The sequence below is a fragment of the Odocoileus virginianus genome, chromosome 24, assembly GCF_023699985.2.
Source record: "Odocoileus virginianus isolate 20LAN1187 ecotype Illinois chromosome 24, Ovbor_1.2, whole genome shotgun sequence".
NCBI classification, from domain to species: domain Eukaryota; kingdom Metazoa; phylum Chordata; class Mammalia; order Artiodactyla; family Cervidae; genus Odocoileus; species Odocoileus virginianus.
Window position 1 is genome coordinate 46,173,156 of NC_069697.1, and position 27,711 is coordinate 46,200,866.

A 27,711-nucleotide genomic window follows, 5' to 3' on the forward strand; every position below is an offset into this window, starting at 1 on the left:
ACCTGGAATGTTAGGTCCATGCATCAAGGTAAATTGAACATGGTCAAGCAGGAGATGGCAAGATTGAACATTGACATCTTAGGAATCAGTGAACTAAAATGGACAGAAATGGGCAAATTTAATTCAGATGACCATTATATCTACTACTGTGGGCAAGAATCCCTTAGAAGAAATGAAGTAGCCCTCATAGTCAACAAAAGAGTCTGAAATGCTCTACTTGGGAGCAATCTCAAAAATGACAGAATGATATAGGTTCATTTTCAAGGCAAATCATTCAACATCACAGTAATCCAAGTCTATGCCCCAACCACTGATGCCAAAGACATTGAAGTTGACTGGTTCTATGTATAACACTTTCTAGAACTAACTCAAAAAGATGGGGATGCAAAAGTAGGACATCAAGAGATACCCAGATAATGGGCAAATTTGACTTTAGAGTATAAAATGAAGTAGCTAATAGAGTTTTGTCAAGAGAACACGCTGGTCATAGCAAACACTCTTTTCCAACAATCCAAGACGTGACTCTACAAATGGACGTCACTAGATGGTCAATACTGAAATTAGATTGATTATGTTCTCTGAAGCCAGAGATGGAGAACTCTTTATAGTCAGCAAAAACAAGACCTGGAGCTGACTGTATAGAGCCCCTTACTGCAAAATTCAGGCTGAAAATGAAGAAAATAGGGAAAACCACTTGGTCATTCAGGTATGATCTAAATCAAATTTCTTATGATTATTAAGTAAAGGTTACTAATAGATTCAAGGAATTAGATCTGGTAGACAGAATTCCTGAAGAACTATGGATGAAGTTTCATAACATTGTACAGGAGGTGGTGATCAAAACCATCCCAAAGAAAATGAAATGCAAGAAGGCAAAGTGGTTGTTTGAGGAGGCATTACAAATTGCTAAGGAAAGAAGATGATTGGCAGGGGACAAAGGAAAGATATACTCAGCTGAATGCAGGTTTCCAAAGAATAGCAAGGAGAGATAAGCAGGCCTTCTTCAATGAAAAAATACGAAGAAATAGAGGAAAACAATAGAATGGTAAAGACTAGAAATCTCTTCAAGAAAATTAGAGCTATCAAGGGACCATTTCATGCAAGGATGGGCACAATAAATGATAGAAATGGTAAGGAACAAACAGAAGCAGAAAAGATTAAGAAGTGGTGGCAAGAATACATGGAGAAGAACTATGCAAGAAAGGTCTTGATGACCTGGATAACCACAGTGATGTAGCCAGTCACCTAGAGCTGGATATCCTGGATTGTAAAGTCAAGTGGGCCTCAGGACGCACCACTGTGAACAAAGCTAGTGGAAATGACTGAATTCCAGCTGAGTTACCTAAAATCCTAAAAGATGATGCACTCAATATGTCAGCAAATTTGGAAAACTCAGCAGTGGCCACAGAACTGGAAAAGGTCACTTTTCATTCTAATCCCAAGAAAGGTCACTACTAGAGAATGTTCAAACTACTGTATAATTACACTCATTTAACATACTAGCAAGGTTATGTTCAAAATCCTTCAAGCGAGGCTTCAATGGTACATGAACTGAGAACTTTCAAATGTTCAAGTTGGGTTTCAAAGAGGTAGAGGAACAAGAGATCAAATTGCCAACATTTGCTGGATCATGGAGAAAGGAAAGGGATTCCAGAAAAATATCTACTTTTGCTTCATTGACTGTGCTAAATAAAGTCTATGACTCTGTGGATCACAACAAACTATGGAAAATTCTTAAAGAGACGGGAATACCAAACCACCTTACCTATCTCCTGAGAAAACCTGTATGGAGGTCAAGAAGTAAGAGAACTGGACATGGAACAATGGACTGGTTCCAAATTGGGAAAGGAGCAGCAAGAGAGGATGAGATGGGTCAATAGCATCACTGACTAAATGGACATGAATTTGAGCAAACTCCAGGTGATAGTGAAGGACAGGGAAGCCTGGCATGCTTCAGTCCATGGGGTTGCAAAGAGTCCGACAGGACTTAGCGACTGCACAACAACAAAATAACTAAGCCTATTTAGTATACAGCAGAAATGAATATAACATTGTAGATTAATTATACTTCCATGACTAATTCATATTGATGTTTGGCAGAAACCCACGCAATATTGTAGAGGAATTATATTTCAATTAAAATTATAAAAAAAAAAAGTGCAAATAAAAGAGATGCTAGAGAGAGGAAAAAACCAAAAGGGACTCAATTGCTTGGGTCGGAATATACAGGTTTGATTACCAGGTAATCAATATAAATCTGAGCTCATCTACACTAACTGGCCAGAAAAACCTAGACGTTCCTGTTAACTCTTGTAAGTCCTCCCTTTTAAAAGAGAACAGAACAGACTCTTCCCCAAGCAGATTAACTTAATATGGACTGCTAGTTTTAAGAATATTTATATGAAGTGGATTGTAAAACAAAGACAAATTTATAATGCAGCATCTCTCTCATCAGTCTACAGCTACTGTCGGCTACTTTTTGTAACCCCAGGTCCAAGTATTTTTGGCAGTTATAAAACCAGACATCTCAGTGGGGCCAGGATTGTGACTGAAGCCAGAACAATGGTGGGCAGAACAATTTAACTGAACACAGGCCAGAGAACACATGAGCTTTTAAAAGGAAGGTCAGAAGTTATCAAGAGACTTGAAGCCAAGCCTAGGTCGCGGTATAGTATGCCATCTCCACCTGGAAGATGTGAGAAGGGTCACGGTGTAAAAGCTGGAGTCAGTGTCCCGGGTTCCAAGCAGGGCACTGACAGAGGAAGAAGTTCAAGTTAAGCATAAAGGTTAAGTTAGACATGAACTCGAGGAAAAGAGAAAAGAGTTCAACCAGGGGAAAATACACCGGATTTATAATATTATTATCTCTAGCAATGAGATATTATTATAGTCTATAATCAAGACTGTTGATGCTTAAAAAGGAAATTTTTGCCTTCTGAATGGATTTGCAGCAGCTTTTCCCTTATGGCCAGGTATAGGTAAGATTTACAGGTTGTGTGTGATCACTCTCAAAGATTTTTGGAAAAAGGGCAATTGCTCATATTTTTAAATTGATAGCTGAGTTTTGTTTCCTATGGTTAAATAATTGCAATGGATATAATTCCCCATGAATTGCAAAGATGGACATTTTAAAATAAAATTGTTACATCACAAATTCAGCCAGTGAAATCTAATCAGCCAACAAAGTGGATGTTGACCATAACCCACTCTAAGGATACATGAATAACTTCTGTAAGAGTCAGAAATTTTATATTGTTCATTTTTCTCACTGAACATATATTTCAATGTTATTTCATCCAAAGAATTTCACTTAATATGTGCTTATGTCTGAAAATCTTTTTATTAATTACCCCATCATACTTCTCTACAAATATGTGTATGTATAATATAAATTGTGATTAAATGTTTTAAAATTTTATTACTTTATAAAATTTATTCTGAGTTGGATCATAATTATTTTTAGCACAAAATTGATCTTGAAATAAATTATACACTTCAATAATTACTAACTACAATAAAAATCTATCAGAAAACCCCCTTAACTACATTATTATAAATAACAAATGCTTTCTTAATAGTTTCATGTTTTTTTGGATGTTACTTATTGCTCAAATAAGATAGGATTAAGCATTAAGTTTTCTGTACTATTTCACTTCTGTAAACATTGAGAAAGTTTAATCAAGAAAAGAACTGAATTGAAATGAGGAATTTTGTGTGTGATTTACACTTGAATTTTTAAAAATATTTTTGGCTTATATGACAAAAATCACATTTTAATCTACTAGCAAAAATTAGTTTTAAACAATCTCTCAACTCACCACTTGGCTAGGTCCTTCTTAAATTTTATTGAGAAAAAGATACTGTGTCCTTACAAAAATATTTGTTACCTAATTTTTACAGTCATTCCTTTTCTCAAAAAAACCAAATGTTGCTATTTCCAGATGATCTTTTTTTTTGGATGCTGTAGAGCAGTACAGCTCATTAACCTTAGGGGTGGGTGAGAAGTGTGTCTTTTATAAATTAGGATGAGGGCAATCATGGAAAAAGAGCTGAGAAAGGAAAATCTAGTCACTCCTCCAACAAGAGGAGGATTCTCAAGCAGGTCATCTCTAGAAAAACGTACCTATGAAAGTTGAAAGTACTTATGAAAGTATAAAAGTTGAATATCTGGAACTGGTTTACCATAAACTACCCATGACCACAAATCTTTTGGAAAGCCTTCTCATACCCCCAGGGATTTCAGTAGCCCGGCTTGCAGGCACTTTTTCTGGACTGTATCCATGGGCAAGGTCCTCTGGGGGAGCCTTTACTTCTCAGAACTCTTGTTGTTGATCTTGTTGTTTGTTGCTAAGTTGTGCCCAACTCTTTGCAATCCCATGCACTACAGCCTGCCAGGCTCCTCTGTCCATGGGATTTCCCAGGCAAGAATACTGGAATGAGTTGCCATCTCCTTCCCCAGGGGGGGATCTTCCTGACCCAGGGATCAAATCTGTGTCTCCTGCTTGGCAGGCAGATACTTTACCACTGAGCCACTGAGGAAACCCTTTGTCTCCAGGTAAATTCTCTCACAACAAGACTTCCATCTTCTGTTAGAATGAAATCTTTCTCATTAATACAAAACTGTGAAAATTCTCTCAAGTTCTTAGCTGAATTTCTTCTAGAAATTTAGCTGGGAGGTTAATAATTTCCCATAGTCTATTATAGAGTGTTTTTTCAGCCTTTATTCAGATAGCAAATGAGTGATTAATTTCACAGGGATCAAATATAACTTTCCAAACAAACAACCAAAGAATAAAAACTGACCCACAGTAGCAAAATTTCATCAAGAGCACAAGAGTGGTTCTGTTTAACCCAGAAAGTTTTCTCATTTTTTTTCATTTTTAGAAAGCTTATTCTAGTACTCTCCTAGATTGCTTACACTCCCTTAGTTGGCAACAGATGGCCAGATGCAACTTCCTTAATATCTAATGATATTAGTATAATAGTTGAGGTCAGAAAATATAAGGTAGAACTTTGGAGACAAAAATTAAATGTATATAACTGTCTAAAAGGAAAGTTACTAACTAAAAATCAAAAATATGAAAGTGGAGATGTAAAGTGCTTATGTTCCAGTATTTATGGATTCCGTTTTGTATCACACATTTACTGTCTACTGGATGAGGTGGTCTTCTGAGATTCTCCAACGTCCTTCACATGAGATCTAAGAAAGGGTTGGTTGTGTTTCTTATTACCATGTTGGACATATGTGTCTCTGCATTATGTCACATTCCTAAGTATCGACCATGATATGCAGCAAGATAACTTAGATTGTGGAAGCATCAAATCCTAGCACTCCAGCTTGGCTTAGTGGATATCTAGTCTAACCCCTGTATATCCTTCTTTTATTATACAGATGAAAACCTGAGAAGGTTAAGGGAACTGCCTCTAGATTACTAAGAAAGATAGATGGAATTAAAGATCTGGCTGCCTGCACCTTATTTGGCCTTTCAATCAGGAAGTTTGGGTCAGGAGAAGAGACCCATTCTAGGATTTCAATTATGATGCGACTTAATATTAGGTGCTCACAAAATCATCACAAGTTCTGAAAGAACAAGTATTGGGGACAACTTCTACCAAATTCCAGAGAATCAAAAAGTTGCAGAAATTACAGAAACCTACCAACAGTGACTGGACACAGCATTAAAACAGGTGAGTTATAAGAGAATGGGGAGGCCACTTCAAAATCTTATAACTGCCTGCCAAAGCAGCATTCATGTCTGCCTCCCAGTGCCAGAAAGAAATAATTACTGTTTTTAACTTGCTTTTGCCTTCTAAGGATGAGTGCCTCTCATCCGCAACATTGAATGAGGAACACTGTTGTCGAGCAATGGTGAGAAAAGTGGTTTTTGGGTTTCTAATACTTGCAACAATAAGACAGAACAAATAAGGACTGCCAACAGAAAATCTAGCACAATCAAGTCACTGTGAAACTGCAGTCTACTGTGAGTCCTTGTCATATTTTGGAATGACTGTGTGATCCACTGAACAGTTTCTCTCTCAAATCCATAACTACGGGGGGTTGTCCATGGATAATGCCAGGATGGTGGAAGAAGCGGAATTGTGGGGGTTAGGGAAACTATGAAATTGTCCAAGGTTCTCATCTCTAAGGATCAAAAATATTTTCCTAGAAATATGAAGAGAGAGAGATAATTGTATTCAGTAGAACTTGTCTCACAAAGAGTACATATCTAGGACAAAATCCTTGTAGAGAAGAGGAACCTGAGGAAATCAGATCCAAAAGCGACTACTGAATTTCTGTTTAGGTGGGCACAGCCAAATCCACCTGTCAGAGACCAGTAGGATTCATAAATTCACCAGTATTCATAAATTTATGTCTCAGATTTATTAACTTGATGCATCAGTGGAGACCTTAACCAGAGAAATTTTAGGCATCTGAGTAAGGAACATTTGAGCAGGGCTTCTTAGAAGGTTTGGGCCTGTGGTGGATGACTCTGAAAGATTAGGAAATCAAGGGCCAGCTCTGATGCGGATGCTGTCAAGAAATACAGACAATCTAGTGACTAGTTCCTTTTGACCCACAAGAAATAAGACTAGAGTGGGGCTCAGGTCATCATTGATAAGGAAGCAAAAACTGCTCAAAGGGGATGTTAGTTATTTTTATGGTTGCTTCTCAGCCTTGCCTATGTTCCATTAGGAACCGTGTTTTTTTTTTTCTTGTTAGTGCCATCGATTATGTTGGCCTTGTTTACATCCGGTTGGAAACATCAAATTTTGTCAGGAACATTGCAGTCTGATTGCTGGCATGGCAGATTCTCATTTCTTCCGTTGTTAACTGCCCACCTTTTGCTTTGCTGAGCGGGTATGCCAGTTTGGAAGCAGAACTGAACTGCTCAGGAAAGCAGATGCAAATTCCTGTCCCACAAGCAGCACCACGCCTCTGTCTTCCCACCTAAACGGCATTCATTCCAACACCTACAGCAACACTGAACAAACAATTAAGGGAGCTTAGCTGAAGCTCACTAAAATATCTGACCTGCCTGGGACACCCCATACGTCAACCCACATATGGGAAAGAGATACAGTTTTACTAGAAATAATATAAATTTGCTTTCAGCTTCATTAGAAACTGATGAAATAGATCCTTCCAAAATACTATGATAGGGAAACCAGTAAGTAGGATAAATGTATTGATGAGAGCAAATGTAACTATGAGTATACCCCAGGGTAGAGACATGTAATATGGATTCTTCCAGAAACATAAAGAATGTATATGGTCACCTTTTAAGTAAAACTTTTACTGTTCTTTATGACCATATCCCTCCTTCTGTGAGATAAATGCCCTGGTTAGCAGGATCTGACTTATGGTTTTGGGATGGGGGCAAGGTAGTTAAGAGGAGGGGGAGGGCTTATAGATAGAATGGCAAAAAAGCTCGTTCTGTCCTTCCCTGGGATGACCTGGCACAGAGCTGGAAGTAAGCCCACCCTCATAAGCCCACTCCATCTTCATTGGAGGCAAAAATCAGAAGAGCTGGGAATTGATAGGATTGGAGTAGCACTGTGTACAGATTGAGGCACACTGCTGGGTAGTTTGCCTTTACCCCGAGTGGAGGAAGAAACTGTACTGCATGAGGGTTGTGTTTTTATTTGCTGAGATTCAGCTTTGTGAAAACAAGGGCACCCACAACAGGGTGCTTTGTGTTAACTTCTGACTCAAAAAATTAAGCTGTATTTCACAAATTTCTGTTCTTTCCTGAACAGAAGAGAATAATTATATCCTAACAGGACTGACACTCATTTTCAAGGAGATGTTCTTGTTCACTAAGTAGTCATCAAATATAACAATTGTAGGGAATGTGTTGTTCTTGCATGAAATTTCAGCACCACTAGACGTGCTGCTGTGATTATATTCATGATGTATCTTGTGTAGGTGCCCTCCAGAAACCAAACAAGACCCACATCACAGAATGTTGGCTGTAAAAACAGAGGCACTACTTTACCGTTTCTGCACTAAAAGTCCGGCCTTACTGAGGTGGAAGGAGAAGGAGCTTTTGAGCAAACGACTGTCTCATAAATCCTCTATTTTGCCATCTTCTTGTTCTCTGCTCTGTTCTACAGAGAAGGCATATAACTTCTCTGAGTCTCAATTTCCTCATCTATGAAATGGCAATAATAATGCTTACATCATGGGTTTTAAATGTATAGACACAAATCACCTGGCTGTATTTCTCTGGGATTAAATTCTTCTTGTTCATGCCCACATTTGTGTTTTGTAACAAAAATCATGTTGCCAAGGAAGCTTGATCTTTGGTTTTTAAACAGTCTCTTTCAAATGACTGTGCTGTCAGTTGAGAATTTAAACTGGTTCATTTGCAACATCAAATTTCCCCTTAAGGCTCCTTCTTCTCCTCCCTCCCACCCTCTTCCTTCCCAGGGTACCAGAGGCAAGAAAAAGTTCATGCAGCATCATGGTGGTGGAGACGGTGAGTCCTCGGCATTCACTGGCCTCCCCTGAGATGTCTTCTCACTCTCAGCCTTTCACCTCTGTGTCCATTCATCTCTGTCCACGTGCCTTGATGACATCTGGTCACACACATTCTGGTGACAGGCATTGGTGTCATTATGCTTCCCACTGTGATACTGTGACTACTGCTGACCGGTCCTACCGTGGCTCTTTCTATCCCCCGAGATGCAGCTTTATCCTCCAGCAAAACCTCGTCTAAGGGCAGCCCTCTGTTACAGGAAGGCCTCCCTTAACTCAGCTACTAACCGGTGGGTGCTCTGTTCTTAGCTAACTTCTTCACTCCTTTTCAGGGTTTATGGAAACTGTCTGAGGCTTAGGCCACTAAGACTTTCCGTATCCTCTTCTGAAGCTGACCACCAACCAAATGGCTTGATAAGGTCCTCAAATTGAGGCCCTCATGTTTGATGGCATGTTATAGAGCAAAGAGAATGCAGACTAAACCAAAGTTACCTACATTCCCAGATTTACCACTTGTTAGATATGATCCTGGAGAGTTAAGGAGAGAAATATTGATCTCTCTACACCTCTGCTTCTTGAGTAAACCAGATAAAAACACTGTCTATTTTTCAGGGTTCTCAGGGTTAAATGAGGCATTGAAAACAAAGCATCTGGTACACAGTACATGATTAATGAATGTTAATTTTCCCTTTCTCTCTTTCCCTAATCAGGCATTGCAAATTGAAGAATAGTTCTACTAAAAGTTTATGTTCTGCCAGATTGGGATTACTGCTGGGCTCCCTTAAGTATCTGTTTTTCCTTGTTGATCTTATTTCAGGCTTTAAGGAAACAAATTCAAAACATGTTAATGAAACTGAAGACATATGCCATCTTCATCCAGAGTAATGAAATCAAAACTCCTGATGAAGCCGAAAACATCTTTGAACATGGATACATAAAAATATCCTATTAAGTGGACTGAAAATTATTGAATTAATAACTTGTTGGAAGACTGTGAGATAATATGAAGTAAAAAGCATAGGAAGATGAAAATACAATTCTGACTGCAAGCTGAATTAGTAATGTATATAAACATTTGGGACAAGTTGCTACACCTTGAACCTACATATTTTAATTTTCTATCAGCAAACCAAACTAAAAACACCTTATAAAATATCAGATTTTAAGTAATTAAAATAATGCCTCATATATATATATATATGAAGAAAGGAAGGAAGGAAAAAAGTGTTAGTCATTCAGTCATGTCTGATTCTTTGCCCGGTTGGACTGTAACTCACCAGGCTCCTCTGTCCATGGAATTCTCCAGGCAAGAATACTGGAGTGGGTAGCCATTCTTTCTCCAGGGGATCTTCCCAACCCAAGGATAGAACTCGGGTCTCTCACATTGCAGGCAGATTCTTTACTGTCTGAGACATCAGGGAAGGTCCTTCTGTGTGTGTGTGTGTGTGTGTGTGTGTGTGTGTGTGTGTATAGTATATGGCATATTTCATATCAAGTAGGTGGTAGAAGTGTTTTGACTTTTTTATTGTAAAATTAAAGGGTTTATTCACCAAGGCTTCCCTGGTGGCTCAGTGGTAAAGAATCCGTCTGCAGTGCAGGAGACCTGGGTTTGATCCATGGGTTGGGAAGATCCCCTGGAAAAGAGAAAAACTACCCACTCCAGTCTTCTTGCCTGGAGAATTCCATGCTTAGAGGAGCCTGGTCGGCTACAGTCCATTGGGTGGCAAAGAGTCAGACACGACTGAGCGACTTTCACCTTCACTAGCCCAAATATTCCCTTCCTGTGCTTCACATATTTCTCTTTCTGATGGTTTCACATATGCTACTTCTTCCTATAAGAGAGCCTTTCTTCCTGGCCCACCCATGTCTTTTACCCTTCAAAGACCAGCTCTGAAGCATGCCCTCCACGAAGTCTCCCATCACTGTCAAAGTGACCTCTGTATTCCCTTTTCTCAGCTACTATCGCAATCTTTAAAGCCACTCCTTTGGGCCCTGGACACACAGCTGTCTTTGTACTGATGCTTGCGCTTGATTAGCAACACCCTCCCTCACTACCTCCTTCACGCACACAGACTTTCTCTGTCCTTCTTTTCTATCCATCTAGTTTATAAGTTCTTTGAGGGGAAGAAAGATGTCATCTTTGTTTTTTCTAAAGCTCTCAGCGCAGACCATTCTTTTTACCTAGTGCTTATTTAGGGGAGCGTGGCCCAAGTAAACGCCTCTCCAGACCAGAGGGGTCACAGTGTATGTGGCAGCCAAAGCCCTCCAGGGGGCAGTAGACGACCATTTGTTTAATACCCACCAGCGAAGTGACTGGGCTTCGCGGGTGGCGCAGGTGGTAAAGAATCTGCCTGAAATGTGGGAAACCCAGGTTCTATACCTGGCTTGGGAAGATGCCCTGGAGAAGAGAATGGCAGCCCACTCCACTATGCTTGCCTGGATAATTTCCTGGACAGAGGAGCCTGGTGGGCTATATTCCATGGGGTCGCAAAGAGTTGGACACGACTCAACAACTTATACACACACAGCAAAAGTAATTAATATTTAAGCTTCCAAGCTTTCCCAGATGGTCCCCGGTGGAGTGGAGGATTGTGGGGTGGGGAAAGTAAGTTAAATCCAGAAGGTGGAAGAAGACAAACAGGAATTATTTGGAATTTAGTCCAAATAGGATCAGGAAACTGGAAGAGAAATCAACCACATGATGACCATCAAATGGGTGAGAAAAAAGGAAGTCTATACAAAGAAAGACATGAAGGTCCTAAAACACATATGTAAGTGCCAGAATTTAGGTTGGTCAAGAGACTAGGTCTAGGCCAAGTTGATATTTTGATAACAGAGAGGTGACTCAAAGTATGGGAAACTAAGATAGAAATATGAGTAGGGGGTGGGAGGGTGGAGGAAAGGAACTATGGTCTGAGTCTAATTACCATAAAACTTTTCTAGATTTTTAAAAATTACATTGTAATGTATTTATGAGTATAAGGCTGAATCTTAAGTAAAATGTTAGCAAATAGAGTTCAGCATCACCTTAAAAAACTAACGACAATATATTGTGACCAAACGGGAGTTATTCCAGAAATACGTAAGTATAGAAATACATTTATCATACAGATTGATATTACATATAAGAAGTATTACATGATCTTCTCCATATATTTTTAAATTACTTTTAACAATATCCAAAACCCATTCTAATAACAACACAATAAAATGAACAATTTCTTAACATGATTACATCTTAATATAGAAATGATTATCCAATGCAATTCAAAGAAGTGGATAAATTATAGTCATGAAACTTGGAGAAGTAATATTATTACCTTTGTAGATATTTTTATTGTAAATCTGACAATTCTGGAAGCTTCAACTGAAAAACGACTATAAGTAATAAGAGGTTTCAGCAAGAAAATGGTGGAATAAAATTAATATGCAGTCATTAATGGACATCAGAAATACAAGTAACAAAGAAATGAAAGATGCAATAAAAGAAAATCTCATCTAAAATGGAAACAAGATGATAAGATAGTTGGAAACAAATTTTCTAAGAACTGTGTAAAACCTTTATAAGAAAACCATGAAAATATTCCTAAAGAACACAAACACATGTGTGCACACAAGATTTTTAGTACACCATGCTTTTGAAGAAAAAGACTCAAAATCATAAAGATTTGAGTACTAAGGTAAATTAATTCAGCTCTCGTTAAAATATTAGTAGTTTTTTTCCTTTGAGTTGCTTTTCTCCTGACTGACAAGTAGAATAATGGCTTTCTGAAGTTTTTCTTTCTCCTTTTACTGAGTCAGAACTTGGACTAATGTGAGCATGAGACCAAGAAGATTAACACACTCCATATGAAGGATTTAAAAAGAAATAAGGGAAGGAGAAAGAGAGAGAGGAAGAGAAGGAATGATTAAAGAAAAAACAAATGGATTGTCAAGTTCATATAGAAACTGAAACAAGAAAAATCACCCAGGAAATCTCTTGGGAGAACAGTGAAGGTATCACTAACATGCATTATAAAATCTCCATAGTTACCACAGTGTGGGATGTAAATGGAGTAGTACAGAGGAGAGAACAGAATATCCATGAACAGACCCGAATACATATGAGAATTTAGTATATAATAAAGATGCATGTCAAATCAGGGAGGTAAGGATGAACTTTTAAATAAATGAGACACTGGTTGAATTCTGGTATAACTGGAAGTCTCTGGGGAGAGTTATCATTCAAGAGGAAAACACTTAAAATGTTTTTCATAGGCCATCTCATCAAAAAAATTAGTTGCATGCTGAAATGCAAATTCTGAGGCTCCATTTGAATCATCCATGGAATTAAATATTTCAAGGTTGTTCCTGAGAACTTGCATATTACTGGGTTTCCCAGCTGATTCTCATGAACGTAAGTTTGGACTACTGCTTGAAAGGGTCAGACTTGGCAGAAGATAGCAGAGTAATGACAGAAAGGTCTCTTCACCTTGTGGGTGGCTGTGTCTATCCTGCCTCCTCAACGCACCCTCCTTTTACCCAAGTAGGTCTACAACGCTCACCATCCTGCCCTTACCTTGTGGTTATAGTACCTGGGGTTGCAAAGAGTCAGACATGACTGAGCACAGTCCAGCATAGCATAAGCACAGTCTAGTAGAACTTGATTTCATCTTAGCTCGCATTTGAGCCCTGGCTCTCTGAGCATCTGTTGTAGCCTTGATGGCAAGACACCTCCTTTCCCCGGAGCCTACCTGTTCCTAATAATGTCCCTTTGAAGGCAAGAAGCAGATTCCCCATTTCTTCCTAATTTGAAAACTCACCTTTCTTTTAAGAATGTCAACACGGTTTCTAGCTTCTGAATCCCAGTCTGTGTAGGAAACAGAGTTAACTAATAGATACTATGTCTAATAAATTTGCCTTGGATTACTCACCTCTACAAGATTCTCTTTGATGGTTTGCCACCTAAGGAAGTGGTTTCAAAGAGTGTCATCACTACTCAAAATTCTATCACCCTTGAAGAGCAATAATTAATTTATTCCCAGTCTAGAAAATGTGTTATGTTATTCAGTGTACTTGTCAATTTTCATCATTGGGCTGATAAGGTGAGTTTATCATGCTATAGATGATTGATATTTCTTTCAACACAGTGTTTAATCATAGCAAATATCTTAAGCAAAGTAAATAATTTCAGTTATCAGTTAAGAAGTGATTTATAAGAACATCTGTATTACTTTTGGTGGAATGAAATTGACCAGTCATTGACTTGAGATTATCAATCATTCCATTAAAGACTATTTTATAGGTGTAACCTCCCAAAATCTCATATCAGTTTATTCAGTAAGTACTTCAAGTGAGGCACTATGACAAGTGATTTGCATATTTTGGGAAGAAGTGGTTAAAGCAGCTTATGTATGATGCATGCACTTCTACGGCAGCTGGGATAAGCTTGAGGGACTACTCTAGGGAAAAGAAGGCAGTTGACTGATTTTGTCCCCTTCTCAATGGACTCCAGATCAGGAGACTGATGATGTTTGCCAGGAGGAAGAGTCCTTAATGATAATATGTTCTTAGTAGGATGTTCTTAGCTAAAAGATCACTTGAAGTAAATAAATCAAGAATCTATGGATTTTTGAAGGGGCTTCCATGGTGGCTCAGACAGTAAAACGTCTGCCTGCAATGTGGGAGACCCGGGTTCGATACCTGGGTTGGGAAGATCCCCTGGAGAAGGAAATGGCAATCCACTCCAGTACTCTTGCCTGGAAAATTCCATGGACTGAGAAGTCTGGTAGGCTACAGTCCATGGGGTCTCAAAGAGTCGGACATGACTGAGCGATTTCATCTTCATCTTCACCTTCATGGATTTATGAGACAAGACTCCTTGGACAATATCACATAGGCCAAATTATACCCTGGCATATAGAATAAAGGTGTTTTCCAACTAAAATGCTCATTGCATCAAATTATCAACTTACCAAAACTAACTTGGAGCCCTTATCTGGTTTTCTGGGCCAGAGAGTCCAGGTTCAGCATGGGAATAAAGAACTCAGAACCACATGGTCTGCCCCAGACCGCTCTTTGCTTTCTGCCTCGTTATTGCTTGCATTTTTAGAATGGTTAGCAAAATGATACTAGATGATATTTCTGATTCATGTGAGTTGATTGGAAAATTTGATTCCATATGGTAGCACACGTACCTTTTTAATTCTCACAGCTGCCAAGTTGGGTATTATTTATTTCATTTTGCAAATGACAAGTGAAATTCAGAGAAGTGAAGAAACCTACCCGAAGTTACACAGCTAGTTAAGAAACGTACCCAAAGTTACACGGCCATACTTATGGCCATTTATTTCTAAGGCTCTCATTCTTTCTAACGTAACTTTTTCTAGTTTAAATACACTATTAGTTTGAGCTTTAAATGGTATTGCCTCTGGAAAGAAGCCAGATGTTTCAAAAGTAGGCATAAAGGGCCTTTAAGTCATCTTCATTGCCAAATTATTAAAAATTGGTAAAATTGCAGTGGTGGTGACTGGAAATCAGGTTTTACAGACTGTATGTGAAAGTATACAATGAAACAAAACATAGGAAACCCTCAAGTGACTATCTGAGAGGGTATGTTTAGTGGTGTGGGATAGTATCAAAGAATTCATAGTCTTTGTGCAGAGAGATCACCTTCTTAACACTAAACCTACATTGGCTTAGCAAACTTCATGGCTGTGAATTTGAAAGTACCTGAAACAGAGATACAGTCTTAGATAGGAGACCCACTCCAGGACAAAATGGGCAGCAGGGATTTTCAAGGTAGTTTCAGCAACTTGCCCAATCCTGCACTATTATATGGGGAAAAAAAAAAAAAGTTATGTAAATATAGACAAGAACGAAAATCTGATAAAATGAGAACTCTGAACAGTTATACTTAGAAGGACAGGAGAGACTCTATAATTGAACTAAAATCAATAGTTTAGTGCAAGGACATGGAAGATTAACTGCAAATTATACATAATGAGGAACTAGCAATAAAAAGGAAATGCTTTAAAGAAAAATCAGTTTCTAGTGCTGAAAAGAACAAGAACAGACAATTCTCAGAAACAGAAATGAAAATGGATAATAAAATACATAAAATCCATAAAACAAAAATTTTATCAAATTATCAATAATTTTAAAAAAGGAAATAATTTAATTTTGCTTTTTAGGAGGTAAAACTCATAGTGGAGATTTAGCTTCTAGTGGTATTTTAAATAAGCATAGTCTTTCTGGAAAGCAACTGAGGAACATGTATAAAAAGCCTTCAACATGCTTATATTTTTTTTACTAAATCTGGCACGAATTTATCTGAAAGAAAAAAAAATACCGGGACATATACTGTGATTTATTTATAATAGTAAAAACTGAAAATAGCAGAAAGGAGTAATAATAATTATTATACCTAATCATATCTCAAAACATATTATACAGGAATAAAACACATGTTCTCCTTAATAAGGTGTGAAGATGTTCCCAGTGTTTTATTTTTACAATTAAAATAATACTCTATAAAAATATTTTTGTGGCCCAAATAAGCAGACTGGGAATATAGTTTTGTTTCCTCCCCCCAAAAGCCTCTTTTAGAATTCCTTTTGGGCGACAAATCTTCCCAGATTGGTTTCCCAGAGACTATCCTAATTGCCAAAGGAAACCAGGGGGATAATGCTGCTGGAATTCAGATTTAAAAAAGAATAGCAGACAGGACTTCTTCATTAAAGGAGACTTTCCAATAAGGCACAGTCTGGAATTGCTTCTTTGTGTAAGGTAAGAGTAGATTATTCAAACTTTCATTTGTAAAAGTGACTTTATTAATAATGGCAACAGCAAAATAGTGAAATCCCGTGACAGTAATTGGAGTTCTAATACCCATTACTTAAAACATGCAAGATGAAAATGCTTCTGTGAATTCAGTTATACTTTAAATGACTACCATTTTGTCAATGCAATAACATTTATTCAATACATATATTTAAAAATAGAGGCTTGCATATGCTGAGACACTCTGCTTATTCCACCTATAATCAAAGCCTGTACTAGTATACGAATTCAGTTTCCTTACAATAATTCCATGACCTCCCAGAGGGAATGGGAAACACGTGCATACATTGGTGACGAGATAAACTGAAAAATCCTCTTTGCCTTCTTCTATTAGAAGCACACTAGAGTCAAGATAGTTTAATTAGAATGGGTGTATCAGAAATGGCATAATTTCTGATGTCGTAGAACATCAGGAGAACGAACTTTGGCAGCTTATGTGGTAACTAATGACTATAGTTGATCTGTGGTTCTTTTTCCATCTAGTGAATCAGTGACATTGCTTTCTTCTGAGGACAGGACAAGGAGAAGCTCAGATAGAGCCTGGGACTAACAGCTAATCTGGAGCAATTAATAGATTTTTGTTTTTAACTTACAGAAAGCACACTCATCTTAAACAAAGAAGCTTTAATTTATAAGAACAAGTTTAGGGACTTCCCTGGTGGCCCAGAGGCTTCCCTGGCTGTTCAGTGGTAAAAACAAACAGATTCACCCACCAATGCAGGAGACTGGGTTCAATCCCTGGGTTGCGAAGATCCCCTGGAGAAGAAAACAGCAACCCACTCCAGTATTTTTGCCTGGGAAAAACCATGGACAGAGGAGCCTGGAGAGCTACAGTCCATGGGTGGCAAGAGTCAGATACAACAGCGACCGAGCATGCCGCGCGCACACTGGTGGCCCAGTGGCTGAGACTCTGACCTCCCAGAGCAGGGGGCCCGGGTTCAACCTCTGCTTGGGGAACTAGGTCCCACATGCCACAGCTAAGAGTTCGTGCGCTGCAGCTAACACCCGGCATAGCCAAATAAATAAATACAAATATATATATTTTTTAAAGAACAAGTTTAAAGGCAAAGAGTTTACGTTTTGAATTCCAGAGGGACCTAGCTTGGAAAATCAGGCCAAAGCTTGGAGGGCTAAAGCACAGAGTTCCTAAACGATTAAACGTAACATAGGAAGTGAGGAAGGCCACATATGAGGAGTTTATCGTACAGAAAGGTACTGTAAAGAAAACACTCCCATCGTTCTGGGCTACAGGGAGGATCCTAAAAAGAAAGAGAAAGGGAGTATATTTGTCTGTGCGGACTGCCATAATAAAATAGCACAAATTGGTCGACTTAAACGAATAGATATTTATTTTCTCCCAGTTCTGGAGACTTGATGTGTAGAAGCAAGAGGCCAACAAGGTTGGTTTCTGGTGAGGACACTCTTCCATCTTGCAGAGAACTACCTTCTCAATGTGACCTCTTATCGCCTCATTTCTGTATGTATATGCACATACAGAGATCTCGGTATCTCTTCATCTCCTTATAAGGGCACTGGTCTTATCGGATGAGCACCCCCCCCCATGATCTCATTTAATGTTAATTAGTTTGTAAAGACCCTATACTCAAATACACTTATATTAGGGTTAGGACTTCAGAGTGTAACAGGTAGAGAAGAGAGAAAAGAATTAGGTCTACCTCCTCCAAGAGAAGACCTGAAGTGAGGTGTCAAGACTATCAGATTGTGAGACAAGGTGAGCAATCAAACATGTCTATATGGTGGAGTCTTGATGAAAGCTCTGGACACAGAGACTCAGGTGAGCTTCCCTGGCTGGCAATACTCCGTGCATACCGTCACACTTCACTGCTGGGAAAGTAACACGCCTTAACTGCATGGGGAGAGAACATGGAAACTCCAGATTGGTGCTCACTCACTCTTTCCTTGACTGGCTTTAATTTGTGTCCTTTCCTGTAATAAACCGTAACTGCTTAGAGTGCGGCGGTCTGAGAGCCCCCCTAACGAACTCTGTTTTGAGGGTGGCTTTGGGGACTCTCTGAAGTTTCAGCTGGTGTTAGAAAGAGGCTGATCTGTGGGGGTTATGCTGTTCTCTTTAACTCTTCATTTGTCTAACTGATGCAGCGGACACAAGAAGAAAGGTACAGATTAGCAGCAGAGGGATAGCTTACTGGATGTCACACTTCTTCAACATCTTAAGTCCTACAGAGTTTCCTCTCGTGCTTATGAGAGTGTGATAACTAGAAGCAATATGTGTCCCTTTGCCACTGTAAAACTTCTGAATCTCCCTGTTCCTTCAATAAGAAAACACACACACACACATACACACATGCAAAACTTTTGTGTTTATATAGCTAATGCTTAATCAGACCAGGCCAACTGGATGTGTTGGTGAAGGGGGAACAAGGCCAAATTGTTTCTGTTAATTTTCAAGTTCTCTTGGCAAAGAGAGTGACGCTGACATTGGCTCCTTGAGGTAGGACATAATACAGAGAGTCACTAATGGCAAAAGGTGGAAATAAGGATTCAGAAATGGGAGAGGCGAGTCCTTGACTCATTTCAAACTTAACTTCTATGGCAAGGTCCACATAAAATTTTAAAGCTTCTAGTTTGCAATTGATTACAAATTCCAAAATAATTCTAAAACTAACAGGACTTTTCCCAACTCTCCCTAGAGAAGAGTTTAAATATATCCTTTTGCTCTCCTTAGAACGGTAATATTTATAAATTTTTCTCTGTCTACATGAATGGCCCAATTTTTATGTCCCTCACATTCTAGCAAGTGAAGTATATTTCTCTTAGTCTTGCTAAAAGTAAATAATATTATCATCAGGCTAAATTATGAATTGTGATGTTATAATTCTGGATGAATAAGTCTATTTACTCATTTTCCCATGTCTTAATACAAAACAGTGGGAGAGAGAAAATAATAAACAGATATACTTTGCACATAAAATAAACACGAGTAAAAATGTACAAACATGATAGCAGTGAACAGAAGATTAAAATTTAAACAGACTTACTAGATAACCTTTAGTATCAGGGAACTGCAGTCAGTCAAAAGACATGTACACAAGCTGTGGAACATGACTATTGGCTTTCTACATTCACTGACCTTCACGGTTTTATTAACCTGTGTTAGAGCATTCAAAGACTGACTAAGAACTGACAGCATTCAATGATCAATATCTGTAAAACACAAATGTTAGTTATTTTATTATAATGGCAATAAAATACCTAATAGCTGACATCAGAAACTGTGCTATATACTTTTCCAGGCTTATCTCATTAAGTATCTGTCAATCAAATCATTCAAATCAGTCTAATGATAGAGCCTACTCTTTTAATAAATACGCTGTATACATTCTTTCAAACATGAACAATATCTGATAATGGTATCATGATTTAATGTATAAGAGCTCTTTTGACATAAAGAACAGACTTCTGGACACAGTGGGAGAAGGGGAGGGTGGGATGATTTAAGAGAACAGCATTGAAACATATATATTACCATACATAAGACAAATAGCGAGTGGGAGTTTGATGTATGATGCAGGAAACCCAAAGACAGCGCTAACAATCTGGAGGGATGGAGTGGGAAGGGGGATGGGAGGGGTGTTCAGGAGGAAGGGGACACATATATGCCTATGGCTGATTCGTGTTGATGTCTGGCAAAAACTATCACAATATTATAAAGTTATTATCCTCCAATTAAGAAAAAATTTTTAAGAGCTCTTTGGCTTTTATCATCTTATACAATTTTTGCAGCTAGTTGTAAAAAAATTCTCTCTATTGCCATTTTAATCTCTGGGCTCCGAGATTTTGATTTCTGAGTAACTAGTCTAAAGTTGTAACTGACAAAGTATAACTTAAATCCCAATCTTCAAACTCTATTTCAAGTGCCAGCTTCCTTGTCCCACTGCTGTCTTTTTACAGGGCTATGAGTCAGGACAATATTCATTGGTTTAAAATTAGTATATGGACCAGACTTCCCTGGTGGTCCAGTGGTTAAGACTTTGCCTTCTAGTGCAGGGGGTATGGGTTCAATACCCAGTCAAGGAGCTAAGATTCTACATGCCTGGTGGCCCCAAGAAACATTAAAACAGAAGCAATATTGTAACAAATTCTGTAAAGACTTTAAAAAATGGTCCGTATCCAAAAAAAAAAAAAAATCTTAAAAACAATAAAATTAGTATAAGTAAAGCTCAGCATGTTTTAGGTATATAAATCAATGTGTTCAGTTCGGTTCAGTTCAGTTGCTCAGTTGTGTCCGACTCTTTGCGACCCCACGAATTGCAGCACGCCAGGCCTCCCTGTCCATCACCAACTCCCAGAGTCTACCCAAACCCATGCCCATCGAGTCGGTGATGCCATCCAGCCATCTCATCCTCTGTCGTCCCCTTCTCCTCCTGCCCCCAATCCCTCCAGCATCAGGGTCTTTTCCAATGAGTCAACTCTTCGCATGAGGTGGCAAAAGTATTGGAGTTTCAGCTTCAGTATTTGATAAGTCCCAGATAACTAAGATTCCACTAGTTATTGCTCCCTATACTTTCTTCTTAAGTTAGTTTTTATTGGGATCTAGTTGCTTTACAGTGTTTTGTGAGTTTCTGCTGACCAGCAAAGTGAACCAGCCACGCCTCCGTTTCGGACTGCCTTCCCATCAGGTCACTGCAGTGCATCAAGTAGAGCTGTCTGAGCTGTATACCGTATGTTGGCGCTAGTTATCGATTTCATCCATAGAGTCAATAGCGTGTCAGTAGCAGTCTCCTACTTCCTCCCGCCCCCCACCTATCCCTCTTTGTATCCATATGTTTGTTCTCTTCCCCTGTGTCTCTACTTCTGCTTTGCAAATAAAATCATCTACACCATTTTTCTATACTCAGCATGGATGCCTCCAGTTGGGTCCCCAGTGAAAAAAGAGTCCATAGGAACATGGAGAAAACCACATTGATCGGGAACTGGTAAGCTTTTTCTGAGTGGCTAGCTTGCTAGACCGTAAGGTCTCCAGTTTCCATTGCACCTAATCAATTTTGCTGTTGTATGGAGGCAATGCAGAAAATATGCAAATGAATGGGCCTGGAAACAGTCTAATAAAACTTTGTTTACAAAATCAGGCAGCTTGCTGGATTTAACTGGTAGTGTACAGTTTGCTAACCCCTTAGAGCTAAGAGGCTGAAAACAATCTTCACTGGCTACAATTGTGGTACTTAATAATCCATGACATATTCCTGAGAACTATAAATTTTTTCTAATGTTGTCTTCTAAACATTGCCTTCATATAAGTCTTAAGTGACCCAATCCTTATAAAATATAGCTACCAATTTTGGGGGAAAAAATACCTTATGAATAGAAAGCCAAATTATCTAGCTGCAAAATCAGATTTCTGCTAGAGTTTGCCTTTAAAAATCAACTAGAACATATTACCTTCATTCTACTTCTCTTTATTTTCCCTTTACCCTGTGACCTAAAGTTTTCTATTGCTTATATAGGCATTGGTTTGGCATACTCTGAAACTGACTTAGTAACCAAGCACGCTCTGTCCATTTCAATTCTAATTGGGCTGCTCATCAGGACTCTGCTGAACAATTCAAATTATTTTTCAATAACTGCCTCAGTCTCTCTCTCTCTTTTAAAATTCTCTGTTCATGTTCTGTTACTGGCCATTTACAGGGAGGAGGCCCAGTCTGTAGCTAGGGATAAGGACCTCCACATCTCTCAAGATACCATGTGCTGAGTTGTATTAGATGATATTGGATTTCTCTCTAATATGTGCATATCCTATTTCCTCTTTTGGGCTGTAAGCCACTTTTGGGCAGGACTCATTTCTAGCTTTATATGACAGAGTCTAGGGTAGTCTTACTTTAATAAATACATTTTGAATGAATGGTTGGGTTTAATTTAGAGAGACTGTTAAGTGAAACAAGTCAGACAGGGAAAGACAAATACTCTATGATATCACTTATCCGTGGGATCTAAAAACTAAAACAAGATAGTGAATATAACAAAACAGACACAGACTCACAGATGTAGAGAATAAACTGGTAGTTACCAGCGGGGAGAGGAAGTATGGGAGGGGCAAGAGACAGGTAGAGAATAAAAGAATAGCACTATTATGGTCTACCCACTCCAGTATTCTGGCCTAGAGAATTCCACGAACTGTATAGTCCATGGGGTCGCAAGGAGTTGGACACGACTGAGCAACTTTCACTTCACTCATTATAGGATTATATGAAAGCATGTGTGAAACTTTTGAAAATTGTATGACACTATAGAATTTAAAGAATCATTTATTCAATAAAAAAGGGAAACAAAAAGACATGACACTGAAGAAAATTTTACTGTTTAAATATCAAAAGAAAAAAAGAAAAAGACAAGAGATTGCAGAGAATGCTTTTAAAGAACCAGATCTGAAAGAGACACATGCACCCCAATGTTCATCGCAGCACTGTTTATAATAGCCAGGACAAGGAAGCAACCTAGATGCCCATCAGCAGATGAATGGATAAGGAAGCTGTGGTACATATACACCATGGAATATTACTCAGCCATTAAAAAGAGTTCATTTGAATCAGTTCTAATGAGATGGATGAAACTGGAGCCCATTATACAGAGTGAAGTAAGCCAGAAAGATAAAGACCATTACAGTATACTAACACATATATATGGAATTTAGAAAGATGGTAACGATAACCCTACATGAAAAACAGAAAAAGAGACACAGATGTACAGAACAGACTTTTGGACTCTGTGGGAGAAGGTGAGGGTGAGATGTTTCGAGAGAACAGCATCGAAACATGTATATTATCTAGGGTGAAACAGACCACCAGCCCAGGTTGGATGCATGAGACAAGTGCTCAGGCCTGGTGCACTGGGAAGACCCAGAGGATTCGGGTAGAGAGGGAGGTGGGAGGGGGGATCACGATGGGGAACACATGTGAATCCATGGCTGATTCATGTCAATGTATGACAAAAACCACTACAATATTGTAAAGTAATTAGCCTCCGACTAATAAAAATAAATGGAAAAAAGAAAAAAAGAATTTTAGTACGTTCTATGCCCACAGTGCAGGAAAATGAACTGGGTCGATCAGTGTAGGCATAATCTTTATTAATGGAGATGTAAGACACACAAACTTGACACCACTCTCAAAAAATTCTTCAATGGAATTGGAGAGGCTAAGCCTAGAAAAATGTTGAAAACATAAAAATAAACATAGTATGCTTCCAGTGGTTTCTTCCAAATAATGTCTCTAGGGTAAACTAACATGAATCATTAAGCTACATTTTCAATGGTTGCTAAATAATAAATGTTTCTTAAGTCATCCAACAAATATTTATTGAGAATTACTATACACCAATGACTCTTTTAGGCACTGGATTTGTGGCAGTGAACAAAAGACAAAAAAGACTTGCCTTCATGGATCTCACATTCTTGTAGGAAAGACAGGTATTAAAAAAGATTAAAAAGACAGACATTAAAAAAGGACAGTAGATTGTGAAGGGTATCAGAACCCCAAACTAAGTCAAGTAGGCATATGGATTATTTTGAGCCAAAGGCTATTGAGAAGTAGCAGATGTAAGAAAAGCTCTAAATATAGGGCAACTGTAAAGGAAACTTATATTTATAAAGAAATTTCCATTTGTAAAGACGTCTCCCTCTCCTATACCTGAAAGACAAAGACTCTTAACTTTTATAAATGGAGAAGGCACTGATTTAAGTCTGCATAACAAACCTTAGTAAGAAAAAATCCTTGTTTATCACTGCTAATCATCCCATAATTTGTCTCCACCGCTCAAAAGCCCCAAACCTCTTGTCCATTGTTTCAGTGTAAGATGGCGTGTAAGCCCAAGTTCCAACCGTGCCTTCTGGGTCACTCATTGCTGGGTGCTCTCACTTGTACATGCACAATGCATGTATTAATCAACTTCGGTTTGCTTTTCTCTCGTGAATTTGTCTTCAGGCAGTCTAATTTACAAGGCCCTTGCTGGAAAACCAAATTTTTTTTTTCTAGAGTTGTCTGTGCTACAGAGAAATATAAGTACACAAAGAAGTAAAAGATGGTTTTAGGGGAGGGGTGGAATTTACAATAAGCTAGCCAGAGAAAGCCTCACTAAAACAGTGTCATTTCACTTGAAGACTTGAAAGAAGTGAGGAAGTGAGTCATGAGGTTATCTGCAGAAAAGTGTTCTGAGTGGAGGAAAGAGCAGGTGCAAAAACCCTGAGGCAGCAGCTCGACTAGCATTTCCAAGGGATGAAAAGGTACCCAGGGTGGCTGGAGCCTAGTAAGCAGGGAGGTAAAATCACAGAAGCTGGAATCAGAGAGGCAATGGGCTTTTTAGGTCTTTGTAAAGGTTGACTTTTTCTTTCTGAAAGAGATTGGAAAGCCACTGGAGAGTTTTCGGAAGAGGAGTAACATGACTTAAAAACATGCAAGGTCCTCAGAAGAGAGGTATGATGTAGGAGGGGACACTGGAGGTACAAGGAGAAAGATGGCGATATGAAATCATCATCTAACAGAGTGGAAGAGTGAATGAAGTGGATTCTTCAATGGGATCAATCTGTGTACTGTGTTAAGGTAAATCCACCAAGAAGCTAATGCAATGACCTACACGAGAAATATGGTGGTTTGTACCAGACTGGTGACACTGGAAGTTAAGAGAAGTAGTTGGATTCTGTATTTATTTTGAAGGTAGAACCAATGGAACTCGCTTAAGATATCGATTGTAAAGTAAAACCAAAGATAATACCAAGGCTTTTTTGTGTTTACCTGAACAACTGGAAGAATGAAGCTGTCATTTACTGAAATAGGAGAGATGTGAAATTGCTGGCTGTGGAGAGGAGTATATCAGGAGATCCTTCCATACATGTTAAAATTGAGATATCAACTAGGCATACAGATAGAGATGCTGGATGTAAAAATTGATAGAGATGAAAAATGAGATGGATATTTACATTTAGAATCATCAGCATACAGATACTTAAATTTTGCAGGGTTGGATGTAATCAACAGGGGGAGAGAGAGTTGGCTACAAAGCTTAAGATTATCGAGAAGAAAAATACGACAAACCTCAAGCAGAAATGCAAAGGCAAGTCCAGTGTGGCTATAGATAAAGCTGTGAGAGTTTTAAGGACAGGAAAAAGCTGATCAGAGGAGCCAGGAAGCAGAATTATCTTATATGAGATATTTTCATTCTTTCCCTCCTCTTCCTAAAAGACCCTTGCTGATTCTGGGTTGGTGGATCTTAACAACTTTTCTCAGTACAAGAGTACAAGACAATAACCATAAGTCTCACTCCAATCACAATGCTGGAAAATCATTCGGTTTACTTTATTTAGATTATGCTTATCGATTCGACTGGGTTTCCCAGGTGGCTCAGTGGTAAAGAATCTGCCTGCCAATGCAGGAGACAAGGGTTCTATCCCTGGGTTGGGAAGATCCTCTGGAGTAGGAAATGGCAACCCACTCCAATATTCTTGCCTGGAAAATTCCATGGACAGAGGAGCTTGGTGGGCGACAGTCCATGGGGTCACAAAGAGTTAGACACAACTAAATGACTGAGCACATTATCAATCTGACTAAGAGAAATGGTCACAGGAAGAAACAGTACCAATATGGCTATGGCTTCTAAAACCCAGTCCTGAATTGTATGCAAGCTATCACCCAGCCTACATCAAAATATTTTCCCACCTCAATTCATGAGTTCAGGGTTCCAACAACCCTAGACTAGTTTGTAAATTAGTTGATTTCTATTCGTTGGTTATTTTCACAAAATTGTGTGCTCTATTAAATCATACTTTTGTATATTTTGATATTCTGTGAATATTCTAGAAAGCTATACTTTTAACATCCTCCCATGACGTGCTGAGAACTTTTATAGACAGTACATGAGGGCAGAGTGAGGTGCCCCTGAGAACTTAGAGATAAAGGAGATGAGTTTGTCTTCTGAGAAGCAAATGACTTAAATCAACACAAGATTTGAGGAGACAGAATGTCTCCCAGGCACGGAACAGCTCCATGACCTGGGGCAGCTAACTTGGCTCAATCTGACATTTTTATATCTAAATAAAAAAGCATCAGCAGAACTTGGGGACACGCAGAGGAAATGAAGCAGTGCCTGAATTTAGGAAACTTGAGAATTCTAGAGCCATATTTTGCTGTGAGGATAGCATATATCAGAGGGTCAAATCCTCCTTCGGACTAGCCACCTCCTTCTACCTCATTCCTTGTTAAAATAGCCGCATTCTGATTCGCATTTCGAGGGAAGGAGGTGCTTCAAATAGTGTCATTGATCATTTTGGTCCCTGATAAAGGATTATAAGCCTTTCTATGAAAGACATACTTGCACTGTGGTTTCCATGGAAGTCTGGAGTGAGGTGCCTTAGTCCATTAACCAGAGACTGATAAGCAGCTTGGTGCTGAGAAGTCAGTTTTAGAGCGTGTAGTGCTGAGGACCACAGCAGACTCACACCATCATCAAGTCAGCCCACCCAATGAAGTCTTACAGGCAGTCGAAGCCGCCTCCAGGTGACTCACCTTCGGTTTCTCCCCTGTGGCCGTTCTTCCACATGTAACATCTCTATAACCACTAGGTTAGCTACTAAACTGCAGAACATTCTGTAAGAGAAGCAGACCACAATTATTAGTAAACACTTAATACAGGTGTGTGGATCAGTGAATTAATAATTAATTTCCTGTTGGGAAATAGAGATATTAGGTCACATGGACAACCAATCACAAAGGCACAATTTAATGATTTCATATTCATGGCCTTTTTAATGGGTTCCCCCAACCCTCTCAGTAGAATGGCATATCAAAGGCACTTTCCTGTAAAGCCTGTAAGAATGATCTCACGTTCATTTAATGCATTCAAAGAAATCCCCCAAAACACATTTGAACTTAGTTATTGATTCTGGATCATCCCTCCTTTCACTCCAATGCTACTTAATGAAGATTAATAGAACACTTAAGAAAGCGCAAAGCAATTTCTTTCAAGAAATGGAGTTAGGTTATACAATAAGTATTCTTAGCAATTTTTTCATTTTAATGTTTTTTAGCTGAGTCTTAAGAGAGAAAAACAAGTAACTTCTTTGTTTTGTTTATTTCCAAAATTCACTGACTGACTCTAAAATGCAGATAGGGCAAAAAAACAAGATGTAAACCAACCACCAAGTCCATAGTCACTATCTATATCATCAGTCTTTAAATTTTGTAAAAGCATAAAAATGTAAAATAATCCTTTCTCTAATTGTTTTAAATTGCAAAGTGTTATCTTTAGGGAAAATGTCAGAATACATTTACTATCATGCCTTGTAATTTAAATGTTTTTTATATTTATTTTAGCAACATTCTCTGGTATTCGGACAGTGATGGAATAATGGCATTTCTAAAGTGAAAATAAATTAATAAAGAAGTGAA

General features: G+C 38.6%; 1 long non-coding RNA gene across 1 annotated transcript in view; it reads right to left on the reverse strand.

The window, feature by feature from the left end:
* Positions 1 to 27,711, reverse strand: part of LOC139030872 (uncharacterized) — a 272,068-nt gene that overhangs the window by 25,991 nt on the left and 218,366 nt on the right. The window contains exon 4 of the long non-coding RNA XR_011483310.1: positions 26,830 to 26,910. This is a non-coding gene — a long non-coding RNA (uncharacterized lncRNA). The remainder of the gene's footprint in view (positions 1 to 26,829; positions 26,911 to 27,711) is intronic.